The sequence below is a fragment of the Limanda limanda genome, chromosome 10, assembly GCF_963576545.1.
Source record: "Limanda limanda chromosome 10, fLimLim1.1, whole genome shotgun sequence".
Classification (NCBI taxonomy): Eukaryota; Metazoa; Chordata; class Actinopteri; order Pleuronectiformes; family Pleuronectidae; genus Limanda; species Limanda limanda.
The window spans coordinates 5,974,566-5,991,572 of NC_083645.1; positions in this window are offsets into that span (position 1 = coordinate 5,974,566).

A 17,007-nucleotide genomic window follows, 5' to 3' on the forward strand; every position below is an offset into this window, starting at 1 on the left:
TTCATTTCAGTGTGAAGGTGCAGAAGGTCAGCTTTGGTCACCCACCTGTGTAGGAGATGAGAGGATGTGTAGCTCACAGTTTGAACACACTGTTTTTGGACTTATTGGAAAGAATCGGTGTAGTTGATGAAGAAGAAATATAATACTCGAAGAAGATCAACTGAGATGACAACAATAATAGCCTTTTACACAAGCTATACTTTCAAATTGTATTCAAGCACATGCACAACAGACCAGCATTACACAATAATTAACTATAAAGTAAAGTTAATATGTATTTTATTAATTTGGCTGGATCAGGAAAAACACTGTCATGGTCTTGTAATAATAAATACGAGAATAGAGTTATTGCTGTTTGTTTTGGGATTTTTGTGCAGGAAACAACTCTGTGTTAAATGTTAACATTTTAAAATGCTTACAATAACAATACAAAATGTTTAGTTTATTTAGCAGGTACATGCAATTTAATTTCAGTGTTATTTTGTAAACATTTACAAAGTAGTTATAATCCTCTGGGGGGCTTAAACGTCTGTATTAAACTTCATGACAATCCACTTAATCATTGTTGAGATATCTGTGACAGGACTGGTCCAGAGTGATGGATGAACTGACCACTTGAGAGCGTGTCCTTCCCTAAGGCCATCACCATCCCTAGAGCCTTTCCATGAGCATGACTTAAAACCCTGTGTGGCTCTTGGAGAGGGGACTTGCCCTAAACGGGAGGCTAAGCATTTATTAAGATGGTCTCAGCTGGTTGAACACTTTGGAGGGCAATCCTCCTGATGGCTGCAGACGCCTCCTCAGTGACCTTGCTTTTATCCACTTGGCATTAGTGGGAACTGAATGTTTTAATGAGCATGAAAACAAAGAGGAGTCGTGACCATGTGTGTGACCACTGTTTCCAAACCATTTTTGGACCCACAAGAGAATCAGAGAAGTGCTTTCCACCATCGTCATCCAAGCTAGTGGGGACATTTTAAAGCTCCAGACACGTTGGATGAAAGTCGTTTAAAAAGTTGTCCTGGTAGGTTTGGGCAGTAAATACCTAATTATAGTCTATGATGTTTGCTTTAGCTCGATATTGTTTGAGAACATCTTATCTCTCAAACACATTTTCCTTTGAGACTTGCTCTATCGTTCTCCATTATGTTTCTGTTCCTCTATCCACCTTTCCTTATACTGTACTTCCTCTGTTGTGACCTATGCTAATCCTTCATAATGAGCATAATGTTTCCATGCTGAACATAGGCCCCAGGTCCGATTGATCAGCAAGGCTCTGCAGACAGAAGCTCCACTGTGTATTTAAACAGTCCATCTTTCAAGTCAAATCTAGGCAAGTCTATTTATAACAGACAGTCTGCTCACCAAGCTGCTCACCAGACAACAAAAGGCAGACAGAAAATCAAAGGAAGATAATTTAAAACAAATTCGAAACAAATACTAAAGGATTTCAGTTCAATACTCTTGTGCTGCTGTGGTGTCCTTGAGAAAAAACACAATCCCTGAATACCTTTACAGAATTGTTTGGCTGAATTCTGACATCCCAGTGAACTGACGTGTCTGAAGTGAGATCAGTGGAGAATTGTTCCTTTTCTTACCCTGTGAGAAAAGAGTAGAGCCATACGGTAGGGAAAAAAGAAAGTCACTGATGTACTAAAACACAAGATGGTGCTTCGTAGTAAAGTCAGGTGTTTTTACTGAGCTAACGAAAGGGGGAGTTGGATGATATTGCCTCAACCATGAATGTAAAGTGGGCAAAGAAGTATACATATTATTGGCCTCTTGGCAGTATTGCTATGGGATAGCAATATCTGTCAGTTGACACAACTATTGGATTGATTCAGTGTGTCAGGTTTATTGAAGTGGGTATAATCAGGGGTGCACTGGGAAAGAAAGATGTGGACTTATAGAGAGTTCATTTTATTTATTGATTACACGTCTACACTAGATACAGCACATAGCATGTTCTCATGTCTACCAGGAATTTCAGGCATATATCGGGATGGTATAGACGGAGCTTGGGTACAATAATGTCTTCGAATTTTATTGGTCGACTGGCCCTTGGTAATATACTGCTTTGATTCCAACCCAGCTTCATACACATCAGACTGAGCCATGCATACAATCTCTGAGCAACACTATACAAGCACCCCAACACTCTGAAATCCATGCATGCATCTTATGGCAAGCCTCTAAACTTAAAATTGTATTGCAGTCTATCAACTGTTTGTGAAGCAGAATCACTGAAGTAAAAGTTCTATCACAAAACTATATTGTTATATATCATTGTGGATTTTATAGCTATAGGGCTGATAGTCCTGGGAAAAAAAGGCTCCATTTTGAAAAAATACTTCATTCTGCGATATATCCCACCCCCTCCCATTAACCCTCTCGTCAACACTACACCCCCAAAACAAATGGACTGTTATGATTGACTACTGCGCGGGGGCCAGCCACGTATAGTTGTAATTCACTGAAAGCCAATCAGATTGCAATATGTTTTGTCCACTATCTTGGTGCTGTATTCTACTTTCACTGTCAACAGTTCTGAACTGTTTAATTCGTTTCAAATGACAGGCAGGCTACTCAACATCATTTCACTCTGAAATATCTTCACATCAGGAAGTATAGTGTGTAATATCAGTACAATACTATTTAATAATTCTCGGTCCTTATCCACACTTTCTGATGAAAATAACAGGTCCAACTTTTTATATCCTGATCTGGTGTCGGAGCCGGTGGGGGCACAAGAGCAGAAGGCTTAGCTGTGGGAGTAAGGCTGAAAGGACAAAACCATAATTGGTGACATGTAGTCGTTGTATTATAGATGAAAACACATTGGGGGAAGATTAACATCTTCGGAGAACTTATGAAAACATCTAACTGTCTCGTGGCTCAGGTGTAGAGAGGCTGGTCTGAGTATAATAGCATTTATTCTCCTTATTATAGACTGTACAATAAATAATACTTTTGGGGACCAGTTATAATTAAGATAAGACTTGGGAAAGATCTTACTGTGTGGTGGCTCAGGTGTTTGAGGGACAGAGGAGATATCAGGATGTGGATACCTGAAAAGATCAGTGGTTCAACTAGGACCAATATACTATTTACTTTCCCTTTTTAATTGCTATTCCCTTTACATGCTTAAAAAGACATATGTGTGTTACGGAGAAAATAAAACATGTTAAACAGCCTCTGTCCTCCCACTTTGCTGGGGACAGTAGAGGGGACTGAGGCCAAAAAAAAGCAAAACACTTTTTTTGTTCACGTTCACATGGATTGATTTAATAATATTTTTTAGAGTTAATTAGTCAAAGCCAAGAAATATATCCTATATATCATCAAAAATCATACATGAATAAAAATGTTGTAAAACTCAAGTGTGAAACAATGACAATATGCTGGTATAATAATATGCCAGTAATATAAGATACAGATACAGTATCAGAAAAGCACAGAGATTGAAATCATTCAACTTAAAGTTATAAGAAAAAAATAAGACACTGACACACACCTATCTGCCCATCATTTATCTGGTCTGTGGTCAAACAGTTCTTTTACCTTTGTTGAATAAAACAACTCACGTGTGTAAAATAGTTGTAGATCGACATCTGCTGTAGTTTGTTGTTCTTCAGTGACTGAAGTTAAAGGAAAAGTGGAGGAAGAGAGATAGAGATGAAGCGGATACAGCGCCAACATATTCAGTGCCTGGGAAGGGCATTACATCCATAGTTGTTTAGCACTACCAAAAGAGATTGAATGGGAAACTGTTTAGGGCCGTTTAGCTAAACAAACCACGGCTGCTGCACCGGAGACAACTCTTCCATGACTTGCTCGCTCGCTATCATCTCTGCTTCAGTGGTGTATGTCTCTCTGGCTGAAGACTGGTCGTGCAAAGTGAAAGCCTGGGCAGGGTGCACGTGGGGAGGTATGTCGATGTGTACTGTGATGTTGCCAAATTTAATTCAATAAATGTTCCCCCACACCCTGAGTGTCTGTGTGTCCTGTGGTCCTGAAAAGATGTCTGCAAAGGGCTGCTTCGTCCTCGACGATTTTCAACTCTTGACCAATTTAAAAAATGTGGGAGACCACAGCCATAACAGATTCAATCAATATCTTCAGAACAAACACACTGGACGATTTGGCCAGAATAAGTCACGATAATTGTCTTCTTCTTCTTCCTCTTCTGCTTTTTATAGCGGTTTGCAAATTTACTTTTAGGTGCACCGCCATCTTCGGGAATGGAGTGTGGAACACTTGCGTGATTGAACCTGACTTTAGAAGTAAAACACACATGGAGTAGGACCAACGTCATGCTGTAGATGAATTGGAAATGTATTGTCATTTTTAGTCGGATCTCTACGAGTAAGCAGCATCCGGTTGATGATGCTTTCCAGTCAGCTCGCTCTCTCTCTCTCTCTGGCTAGTTTCTGTTGGAGCCGATTATCTAAAATGTCAAATGTGTTGATCTGTCCATCTAAGGCTCAGCAGGAGAAGTCTGCTTTAAAAATATATTTATGCTGCCAAGCATGCAGCTCATATAGGGCTGGTTGTTTTTCTACCTTCACAATAAGTTTCTCCATGACTGTAGTGACATCTACAAACCCAAAGAAAAATACATGCTATCAACTGGGAGGGGAAGAATCTAGGTACAGTAGCTGGGCTGTGCCAACTCAGAGTACAAGTCTGAATAAAACACTGCTTTCCTGGAGTGTTGACGGCCATCAAAGCTGGAAAATAGGACAGAGGCGCCTCCCTGGCAGTGTGGGGGTTTACATAGAAAATAATAGGACTGGTTGTTTTGACGTGCATCAAATAACACATTCTTTGTCAATAAAAGTGTGTTGTGGTACAGAATGTGATTTGCTGAGCTTTTCCAATGGTATTTTGTTTGGGGAAAACAAGTCTGAAAACAAGATTTTCCCCATGACTTGCCAAAGTAAACTCCAGTAGACCTGGATGCAGACTGAATTTGTATCTCAGAGTATAAATCAATCCTCCCTGGCTTTTTGTGATGGACTTGAAGTTCAGTTACACACCATCTGTGCTCTAATTATCAAATGGTTTGTTTAAGCATCCATGTGGACTTTCAGTTGCCTGAAGTAATTTCTCGCTTTTTGCTTTATTAATTGATATGTCAGTTGGTTTGGTTTGGCTCCATCCATGAATTGGCTAGCCAGTTTTTTAGATGTCCAGCCAAGTATAAGAACTTGAATGGAGAAATAATTGCACTTGTTTTTTGCAAGCTTTGAGTGAGGTTTATATAGTTTAGGGTTTAGGGCACAATGACAACTTTGTTTTTATAGTTTGAGACAATATTTTGGGGACAGGGGGCCTACAGATGCAAGAAGCAATCCATCTTGGCAGGATCCAAGTCACTCACTTGCGGCTGAACTACAGTCGTGCAGCCCAATCAGCGTCCTAACAGGGAGGAACTACTGGCCGCAGCAGGCTTGTTGTAAGTCAAGTTCACACTATACAACTTTCAAAGTTGCCAGATCATTGTGCAGTTCACTCTACAGGACTCACAGTGTTGTGATCATTGTCATAGAAAGTTCATACTACATGACTGACCAGCTACAGGGGTCACACACTTCACTTTCAGTCCCCCCCTCTATTATGTCGGTTCTTCAAAAAATGTTTTGGTCAAGAAAACACAAGCGAGAAGAGACAAGGTGTTCTTGCTCTTGTTTTGATCCTGCTCACACAATGACATCAAGCTGGGGGGGGGGGGGGGGGGGTGAAACGCTTTAATGGACATCCCAGTTGTAGGGGAATAACGGCTCATGATATTTTCTTAACAAGGTAGTAACTTTTGATAAGTTAGGGGAAAAAACAGTTGATAGTTAAACACTTATATTTTTTACTTTGTGTGGCTCATACTCAAACTTAACCTAATACAAAATACATTTCTATTTTACATCTCATAAACGCAATAAGCAATACTCAGGGGTTACCTGACCTTTACAAGTACGTTCACTTGGTCCTGCACTCTAATTGACTATAGTTGTCACAGATTCATCATGAGGTTTAGCCTGCTAGGAATCAAATCAGAGACTGGGACACATCTGTGACCCTTTCAAAGGTTCACACGTATCATTTTGTGACTGCTGATGGGATGCTGATTTGGCTGTCAGTGAATTCTAAAAACTTTTGCTGAGCGGAAAATCATGTGGTGTGAATTTGATAATCTGCCATTTCATTTTCAGAGTGTGTTTTGTAAGAAGGTTTTGTCAGTGAATTGTTTGAACCATTTACCACTGATATGTAAATTGTTCATTTGAGATCTTCTTTTTCATCCTTTCTTCCAAATAATGAGAATTTATAGGAGCAGTCTCTTCTTGCCATTTTTTGTCCACCCTCTCCTGAAATATTTTCTGCAGGGAGAAATTCTGCATTGACCAGTTATACATCTGTATCCCCCTGATCCTCCAAGCGCTCTCCAAAGATCTGTGGAGACTCCATTAATCAGATTTTTCTCAGCTGCTCACAGTCAAGACAGAGAAGCTGCTGCTGGCGATGACATCAGAGAAGATTTTGATGGAGCTGTGCACCCATCCACCCCAGCCGGTTGTTGTAGAGTGAGATTTTGGCGCCAAGCTACACGCAGACAATCCAATCATTTACTCCTGTGAACATCAATGCTTCTTTCAGGTCCAAGATGATTCAGCTGGATGCATCCAAATGCTCCAGGCAGTGAGGAGGCATTTGATGGTCAGAGTGTGTGTGAGTGTGTGTGTTTGTTGGCATGCTGTGAATGGCAAACAGCCCTCGCAGTAGTTTGCTTGCCTGCCATGGAGACGAACCAAATCAAAACAGGCCCAGTCCATGGTTTTGTGCTGGTATTTCACAGGTTTATGTGTCAGCAGGCAGAAACACCTCTGCTAGTCACACAAGGTTACGCTTAACATCAGCAGCCCTGCTCGTTTTCTGAGGAATGAAAGAGACAAGTGAAATGTTATTCCCAGTCATCATTATTTCTGCTTTTACACAATTACACAAGTAAGACCAATCATGTGTCAGTTGTTCTTTAAACCTTAAACTATTTAGTCATGTTAGACCGATTCTTAGTAACACCTTACTGTTATGCAGCTGTGACTGATGGGGAAGAGCAGTTGTCCTCCAAACAGAAGGTAAGCAGCTCAAATCCCAGCCAATACCAGAGCGTCCTTGGCAAGATGCTGAACCCCCCCCCCAAAAAAAAAGATGGACCCTCATATGTTGAATGCACTAATTGTCAGTTGCTTTAGATAAAAGCTTCAGCTAAATGACATGCAATAATGTAATAATCATATTTGTGCCAAACCTAAAGGAATTGAAGTTGAAGCAGGAGAACTCAAAACTCTGAATAAACTGGACCATACATTTCACATGACGCAACTCGATAGCATATTAAGTTAGAGCCTCCATGGCTTTCAAACTTTACACATAGTTTGTAGTTTGTAAAGAAAATTGACATTGCAAGGACAATGTCATAATATCACAAGACTAAAGTCATATTATTATGAGAATAATAATAATAATAGTGCCGAGGTGTGGGTGAAGTGAACTACACTACCTCTGTGTAAATTCTGTGGAGCCTCAGTCAAGATGTTTACAGTGAATGTCAAAAATTGTTGTAATTTAATGTAAATAAGGGGTTTTGCAAGTTCGTTGTTCTGTCTGGCGATCGAAAAAGTGTATCCATTGACAATCAGGTCTGAGATGAGTCAGCATGCAGGGTTACACAGAACCAGGCTGTGGAGACATCAAATTAAAGGCAAAGACCTGCGTGTAGAACAACAATAAACACATCTGAACTTTAGACATGTTATTTCCTTTTCCCTGACAATCTAAAATAGCAGCTCCTATCTCATTTCCGTCTCCTGTCTAATAAGTCTTAGGGCAACAGAGCCCAGTGCTGCTCCACTGGCTGTTAAGAGACAACCTTTGTTACACCACATTACATTAATAAGAAGCCTTTATTACACTCACTGGATTAAGCATTTGGCTTAATTGGAAATGTACTATGCTAACAAGAGTATTACAATGTTAGCTTTTTACATTAGCACATAACTCAGTTCTGTAATTGCTCTCGCTAAATCTCCAAACATTGCACTTTTTAAAAGAGCAAACACACACACACATACAAACACTAGTAAGAAATTCTGAATAATGTATAGGTTTCAATATTGTCACAGAGGGATACAAAGGATATTTCCTCTGACCTGAGTTTCTACTATGTCAGCACAAACATTACGAGTCAACATTACAATACAACAGTTAAGACCATAAACATTACAATTATACATCCACAGAATATATGAGTCACCTCTGGAACTTTTTTAAAAGAAATTGTTTGACATTTGTAAGTATGAAGGTTATTTGATTTTGTTGACATTTCCTGATGTCCTGGAAGCAGAGGAAAATAACTTGCTTAATCTCAAGATCGAATGATCACTGCTGATTATCAAGAAATAGCCAGTAGCCAGAAAAAAAATGACAATTTATGTATGAATTAAACAAACCAGACCTGACATATTAGTTGACAAACATTGCTAGCAATAGAGTATGTTTATTTTGTACTGTATCCTAAGCCTGACTCCTCGCTCTTACTTCATTCTTTAATGCACAGAAATGAAACTGGTATCAATCTTATTATCTAATTCTCTGCAAAAAAAAAGGGAACATGCATAGCGCTCAAAAAATGTATTTCCTTAAGAAGAATTTACTGCAGCGATGGATTGCAGAGTAGTTGATTTTAAATACATGAAAAGAAGGGACAGCTCAGCATCTATGTTAGCAGCAGTTTCGGAGTTCAGGGAGATAATCCCTGGCCAGTAGTGGCTCGGACACGGCATAAATTAAGATTTAGACAGATTTGAAAAATGCCCTGGCTTGATCATCCATCACCATGAGCATCCTTTTGGTTTTATCATTTTTTCTGCATTATCATTATCTGACTGTGTAAGAGCTGAGTGCTTCCTATTGCTGCCACATTATATCACACTCAGCTAAGTGTCGATCACCTGACAGGCATCTCTAAAGCTGATCTATTGTGTAAGTCATGGTGCATCATTTCCTCATAAAACTTAAGTATTTTTCTACATATACAGTATATAAAAATAAACTTCTTAAACATGGCACCTCATTGTAGGTTTTTTCTGTGTTTACTGTTGTCAGCCCCAGATGTGAAAGGAAGAACAGAACATGTCAAGATTCTGCAGGGAGGACCACATAAAGTGGAGAAAGACATAGAGTTGACAGAAGGAAACTATCAAAAAGTAAGGAACGATCTTTGTTTGCCCTATGGATACAAGAGGTTGAGAAGCGGATGAGACATTGAAAAGAATGACAGAGACACACATCTCTACTGCTGAGAGTTTAGAGGGACACTTTGGCAGAGGCAAGAGAGATTGAAAAAGAGATGTTGAGAAAGAGGATTGTCAGTTTTCAGAGAACAAAGTAGATTCTTAAAAAGGCCCTCACAGTTTCAGCAAGGAATTACGGCACTGCGGCGCTACACCCGGTCAAGCGTGGGTATAGCCATGTCAATAATCTATGCAGATACAGACAAGCCCCCCGCAGGCATTTATTTATTAGGCTATATTTTTATTTTTTAATCTCCTTGTGGCTGCACTGTGGAATTTTTCATTGACATGTACTGGTATGTTAAAAGCGTGCGTACACAGTTGTCATTGTGGCTGTACTTGATAGCCTTTTTCCCCCTGAAACTTTATTACAATTAATTGTCTTGTTATGCACATAATTTGGCGTGGATGCTGTCCAGTGCTGAAAGATATTTTTGTAATTTCCTTGTGATCACTTCTTTATCTAATGTTGTTTGCCCAGATTGAATTAAAAAACGATATCTGTATATTCTGTGTGACATTTGTGCTTTTATAGGGAAAACGAGAACTTCCTTTTAGATTAACTCTGAAAATTATTATCTTCTTAGCCCCTCCAAATCTTGGTCCAGCTCCCCTGTAGCACAATTAGAGAAAAAATCCTGGCGCCGACCATTAATACCCCTTTACAGCTCTGTCCGTCAAGCTTTCTTTTCTAGTCTGGAAAATTAAGCAACTCTATAGGTGTTGGAATTACTGGTACTTTTTTAATTTGGTAATAATTTGAAATTAGTGATCCATGATGTCAGAGAGATGTAGACTGAAGAATCTTCTCATTTCTACTTCAAGTGTCGATGTTGAAAAACACTTTCAGATTTTTGTCGGATGTGATTTATTAGCCAGTTTAATCTCAGAAAGTCCCAGAGAGTTAAAAAATATGACCCATTTCCATTATTCCAGCTGACACAAAAATGTGGTCTTCAATTAACTTGATTGCCACACAATGAGGGCTGAAGCTGCATAGATGAAAGTCGGATGTAAAATTAAAGAAACCTACTTGTTAGGGTACTGGCATGTAGAGTGAGTTAATCCTACCATTACAAAAAAATAAGTAAAATGGGATCTAACGTTTAGATTATTATTATTTTTTTACTTATTATTTTAATTCAATTTATATAAATGCTTTCAAGGGGGAGGGCAGGCCAATGGGTTTCAGTAATGTAATGGGGAGGCACTGAAGTATAGCCCAGAACTGTGGTACGCTACATAATTTTGGGGGATTAAAACCACAGAACAATCAGACATTCATTATCACAACTTTGGACAAAGCAAAATCACAAAACAATTTATAGGAGACCAACTGAAAACCAGGGACACTGGTGAACCCACTTCATCATTCAAAACATCTTAAATATTATTTTTCATCAGCAAGTAGATTGCTTATCAGATTTTTTTTTAATAGTATTTTGTAACTCTGGTTATTAAGTAATGTTCTTTAATATGCTGCAAAAAAAGATACAATAATCTGAATATTTCCGCTAAACCCATCCTTGAACACTGATTACCTAATCATAACCACTGGCCACAGAAGGCCCGTCTAACGTTGGCTGGTTTGGCCACCGTTTAGGGTACACATCCTCTAATATAATGAGGAGCAGGACAGAGCTGCAATTCTAAACAAGCTTTGTAGTATCCAGGTGTGTTTTTGTGTTAAAACCTGACAGTGAGAACGCTGGGCAGTGAAAGTCATAAACTAGGCTTTCTTTAAACATGTGGAAAACTCCAGATGGGCCTTCTGTGGCTAGTGGTTGTGATAGTGTAACCCACATGGAGGGTAGGTGCACACTGGACCAGTATAACCCAGATTCGTAGGGAGGAGTAATTAACAGGAATCAGACACCACAATGAGAAACCAGAACACAGAGTTAAGTTTAAATGAAAACAATTGTATTTACACACAAAATAATTACAACATTGCCGGCATTCAGTTTAGAAAAATTAGAAATGTCTTTTGTAATGGGTGCACCCAGAAAATAAAAGTGATCCTCAAAAAATAGGATGTTCTGCTAGATTCAACTGTCCTTTGAGGTCCTTCCCCACAGTCCTACCACACTGACAGCAAGGTAGATGAATGCTGGAAGCGCTCCTCAATCCAGGTGCTCAACACGGGTGGCTCGCCATCTTCCTCGTCAGGAAGAGATTCCAATCCAACTCAAAGTTCAAGGGTATCCAGAAAACCCAGCCTGTGTAACATAACACGGCTTATATAGCAACATATGCAAATATTCGTATTCTCTTAACTGTACAGTTCAATTTTATCAATGTCAACATATAATACAATTCAGTACTTAACCCATGAATAAAGGATTACTGTTGTATCATAACATTTAACTCTTAATATTAAAGTATAAGCAATACTTATTAAATTACAATTTTAATGGCAGTGAAACCATATGAATGTTAGATTATTATGCAAACAACCTACAGCTTATCATCAAATACTCACTATATGTGAATATCGTAAGTAAAGCAATGTGAATATTTTTCTTGTCACAACACTGACACCTTGCATTTGTGAATGCAAGCAGCACAATGATGAACAGAAAGCTAATCTCAAAGCTGAAATTCAGCTACATAATCCTTAGCTCTGTACTCAATGTAACTAATATACATACTCATATTACACACACAAATGTCCCCTTTTGTCTCTATAACTAAAGAAATATGAAACATCTTACAGTACACTCAATGGCAAAAACACCACGAGCTATGCTAAGTCATATAGCATTTCACTACTGTGCCACGTGTGGTGGCTAATTGAGCATGTGCAACTCACCGGGAAAAGAAAAGAATAACCGGTGCTCTAAGCTGCTCTCCAGGTCTTCTCAGTAGTTGATAAACTTCTTATGGGCTCAAACATACTCTAACTTCTCTTTGTTCAGTATTATATCGATTACCAGTAGCAGTAATATCGCTCCGTAATTTCAGCTTCTCCACTTCTCATCAAGCCGGGTCTGTCTCCACACTCGACTGCACACCTATCTAACTTGAGTGAGGAGGCGGGACTTAGACCGTTTTACCCCAATAACATGCAGTTATCTCACCTTGAACCAATAGGCTCATTTGTTGTCAAGTTTTTTGACCTGTAGACACTTCCTGAGCAAAAAGGAAATGACTTAATAATAATAAATTAAATACAGAAGAAATAAAACAGAATTGTTAATTAAATAAAAGGAATTATCAGTAAGGAGGAAATATAAATAATACTATAAATAAGTGTTTTGGTAACAACTGGTTTTCCCAGAGGGTTACAATAGGGACATTGCTTTATAACCAGAGAGTTACAAAATACCTTTTTATCTTTTTTTTTATAAATCAGATAAGCAATCTACTTGCTGTTGAAAAATCATATTTAAAGGTGTTTAGTAAAACACAGAGTTTAATGCTGCTCTTCGGAGCGATGAAGTGGGATCTCCAGTGTCCCTTGTTTTAGTTTGTCCCCGATATATTATTTCATGCTTTTGCCTTGTCCAAACTTGTAGTAGTGAGCAGCAGTAATAATGAATGTCTGATTCTTCTGTGGTTTTAATCCCCCAAAGTTATGTAGCGTACCACAGTTCTGGGCTGTGCTTCAGTGCCTCCCCACACATGGGTGAACCGCTGATTGCGCTTCAACTTTCAGATGGATCAAATCTAATCTAATCACTGGCACAATGAAGAGAAAAGAGCAGAGGGAAGTTTTTCCAGTGCTCTGGAAAGTTGAGATTCCACTGACAACTTGTCTGATCTCATCACAGACACTCGGATGAATGATATGTTAATATTACTCCTGTTTGTGTTTGTGTCAGTGCTGTACATGATTACCTTGTAATGTGACGTGATAAATGACAAGTGATCTTTTGATCATATTGTCAGGGTTTGTGAAGAGAGCAGGTGGACTCAAATAGTAGGAGCGAGGCAGATCCAATTTATAAAGACTGAATTTATTCCAAATAGCACAAAACAAGGAGCAGGCCCAGGAAGAAACAAAGGCAAAACTCAAACTGTTTAAGAAAAGAAAGCGAGGCAGGAGACACTGGAGTCCAAACTGACTAAGACCATTACTAAACAGCAACTCGACAAAGACAGAACTGAGGACTTGACTTAAATACAAACTGAACTGATGACAAACTAGTGACAGGTGGCACGGGACAAACAAGTGTAAAAAAACAAGGCAACAAAACTGGAGGGAAACACACAAAGGCATTGACAGAATTGCAAAATATAACTGGAAACACGGTAGGAACACAAATCTAAACACAGAATGAAAACAAGGAAGCACAGGTAAAAGTTGAATTAAAGTCCAACAAAAATCAAAAACTCTTCATCCAAGGGTTTAGATCCTGACAGAATCATGACACATATGCTCGTGTTCATGTTCATTAGCACTGAATGTCACGTTTTGTGATTTAATATAACCAAGGGATTTGGCCGAACAGTCCATTATCAACATGTTTGCAAGCATGTCTCACAATTCACTATATTTAAACGCTGACCATTTCCCTCTGACTTCATGGTGAGAAACATTATTGTTAGGGTCGTTTCCCAACTGATCAGCAAATGAAATACAGTGGATTGTTGCAATTTTCAGGGACATCGCAGCATGTTTCAAGACAAAACAACATATTTGATATCTCATTAGCTCTAGACAACAGCTTGGGTTAGCATTCCACCACTTCCTAAGATACTTCCAGGGTTAAATACATAAATAAAATAAATTAATATGTAAAAATAAAGCATATTATATAACAATAACAAATAATAACATGTAACACTTCATCAAAATGTCTAAAAAAGACGAGACCTATGTTATATACTTTATTGACTTGTGTATTTACATCATCCATAATGTTTCCAAAGATGTTGAAACCCAGATAAATCCCCAATTTTATTCAAGCTGAGAGATCGTTTCATTTGGTTGCCATTTAATTGTTTTACCCTCATGATCTAGACAAAACACTGCCAGCTGGTTAGCCAACTTTTCCTTCCACTGTATTGGCTATTGTTATTGATCATTATTATTCATCGCCGTAAAGTGTACAATTTTCTTCTCATCCATGAGCATAATTTGCGCCTGAGTCACCTCAGGTAGATTTTTTCATCAATGATTGTGGTGAAGACATCAATTCTCATGATCCCATCCTACTTTACAACGTCATCAATGTAGGTCTTTTGTTATTGTTTTGATTAAGAGATCCCCTAGTGGCCAAAGTTACATATTGTGTGTTAAAAACACTTCCCCAACCTATCATGTGAGTAATGTTAGCTGTGAAGTGGTTGAATGCTAATGTTAGCTGTTAGTGCACAAGATGCACTAATGCTTATGTGCACATTCAGATACAGAAACAGGCAACTACGCACTTTACACTTCTACTTGGTGCTTCATCTAATGAAAGACTGCAGAAGAAGAGACTGTTCATCAAGCTGTAAAGCAGGGGTGCCCACACTTTATAGGCTTGTGAGCTACTCTCGAAATGACCAGCTCAACAAGATCTACCCCCCCCCCCCCCGCGCGCACGTACCCCCTCTTTTTCGCGCCAGGAAACACACTGAAAAATGATTTTAAACGATATAGATAACATATTTTATATTTTATATGATATAAATGATTAAATATGCATCCCATAGTTTGTATTCCCCTTCTGTTGTCCTGGAGATTTAATTTTACCAATTTTACCAATCACATTATTAAATGTCCCCCTCTGCACACAAGCAGTCATATAGATAAAAAGAGAGAGAGGGGGGGGCTACGTATTCTCCACATAGCTTTGAGTGGAGAATACGTAATTTACCCTCCACACCCGAGTCAAGTCCAAGTCTTGCAGTTTGAGTTTCGAGTCCTTTTGATCGCAGAGTAATAATATATTTATACAGATCTTGTATGCTTTTAAAAACTGTATTTATTTATTAAAACAAGTGCAATTGAAATTTTGGTCCACCTTTAGAGCACTAGTCTACAAACTTCTTGTTGAGTAGAGCTCATTCGGGTTCACTTTGCAGTGAACAGCAATCCAGCACAGCTGAAGAGTCACCTGCAGGCGGCCGAGGCAGGTAGGCCAGTAGGCTATTGAGTTTCAGGCAGTGTTGTCCATGAACGAGTTAAAAAGAACGCGTTCATTTTTATGAGAACGTTGAACTAAACGCAACTTAATGACAAATAATGAATTTGAACGGTAAACACGTTCATATTATCTGAGGTCAAGCTAAAACGTTACGTAATGTTGTCCTTCTCCTGAGGAAAATACCGTCTGAGAGTTGCAATTCCGTTTTTCAACTTTTTTTTGTTGAGGGGGGGGGCTCTTGCATATAGCACCAAATGTGCTAGGGCCGCCCCTGTGTAGCGCAGTGATTCTCCCACCGGTGCGGCGCGGAGGCATAACAGGCGCGCGACCGGGAGGAGAGAATGCGAGGCGGATCTAATATTATAGCGAACTAATGTTTTGACGTCCGCATCTCTTTAACGGCGGAGTAGTAAACAAATCGCTCTTTCGCCGTCATCCACTCTATGCAGCTCTAGGGATTAGCGCTGCGTGGCGCTTCGGCGGCGCTTCCGCGTGCGGTTTGAACCCGGCGTGACGAGCAGTCCGCCCCGGTTGACGTTTGCAACATCGTCCAGGGCGGGGGGCGTGGCAGTGGCGGCGGCTGCAGGGGCGGCGGTGGCAAAAAAAAAAAAAAGTGGGTACGTGCGCCGGAGCGTCCACGTGACTGCCTCTTGTCCAGTTGTGCGATCGACCCACACTGCCTTCGCGATCGACCGGTCGATCGCGATCGACGTATTGGGCACCCTATGTATATGCTTCCTCCTTATCAAACCTCCACACATAATCTTCTCATATCAGTTGCTAGACTTAAGGGCCTGCACAGCATTATGCATTTACAGTGTTGGGAAGGATACTTTCAAAACGTATTCCGTTACAGAATACAGAATACATGCACAAAAATGTAATCTGTAACGTATTCCATTACATTAACTAATCTGAGTAACGTATTCTGAATACTTGGAATACTTCCGGTTTGTATTGCATTTTTTAAGTGTATGATTGCGGCGTTGTTATAGTCAGTGGAGCAGCAGCAGTTTAAACTCTCTCTCCACCGATGCTGCGGGCCCGCTGGATGTCCGGCTCCCATCCACTCCCACCTCTGTGCGGGTCTCACCGGAGGCTGAACCCCCCCCTGCGCCAAGGCTGCCTCGCGCCGTGCAGCGATCGTTTCGGCGTTGGATCTGTTTTTTGCGCTTGACGCGAGCATATCGCTCCAGGAAACACACTGAAAAAGGATTTTAAACGATATTGATGACATATTTTATATGATATAAATGATAAAGCATGCATCCCATAGTTTGTATTCCCCTTCTGTTGTCCTGGAGTTTTAAATAAAGAGAGGGGGGGGGGCGGAGAATACGTAATTTACCCTCGACACCCGACATTGAACGGAGCAAACAGCGGAGAAGTTCTTGAAGATGGATGACATTAAATTGGGACGCTGTTGCAGTTAATGTTGGAGCAACAAGTGACCATATGCTTTTATACTACTGGGTCAACGGGTGATATTATTTTAGCGGCGCTTCAGCGTCCGGTGTGAACCCGGCGTGCCTCGCTGGTCTCCTGCAGAGCCATGACAGCGGAGCTCTGGGAGCGCAGGT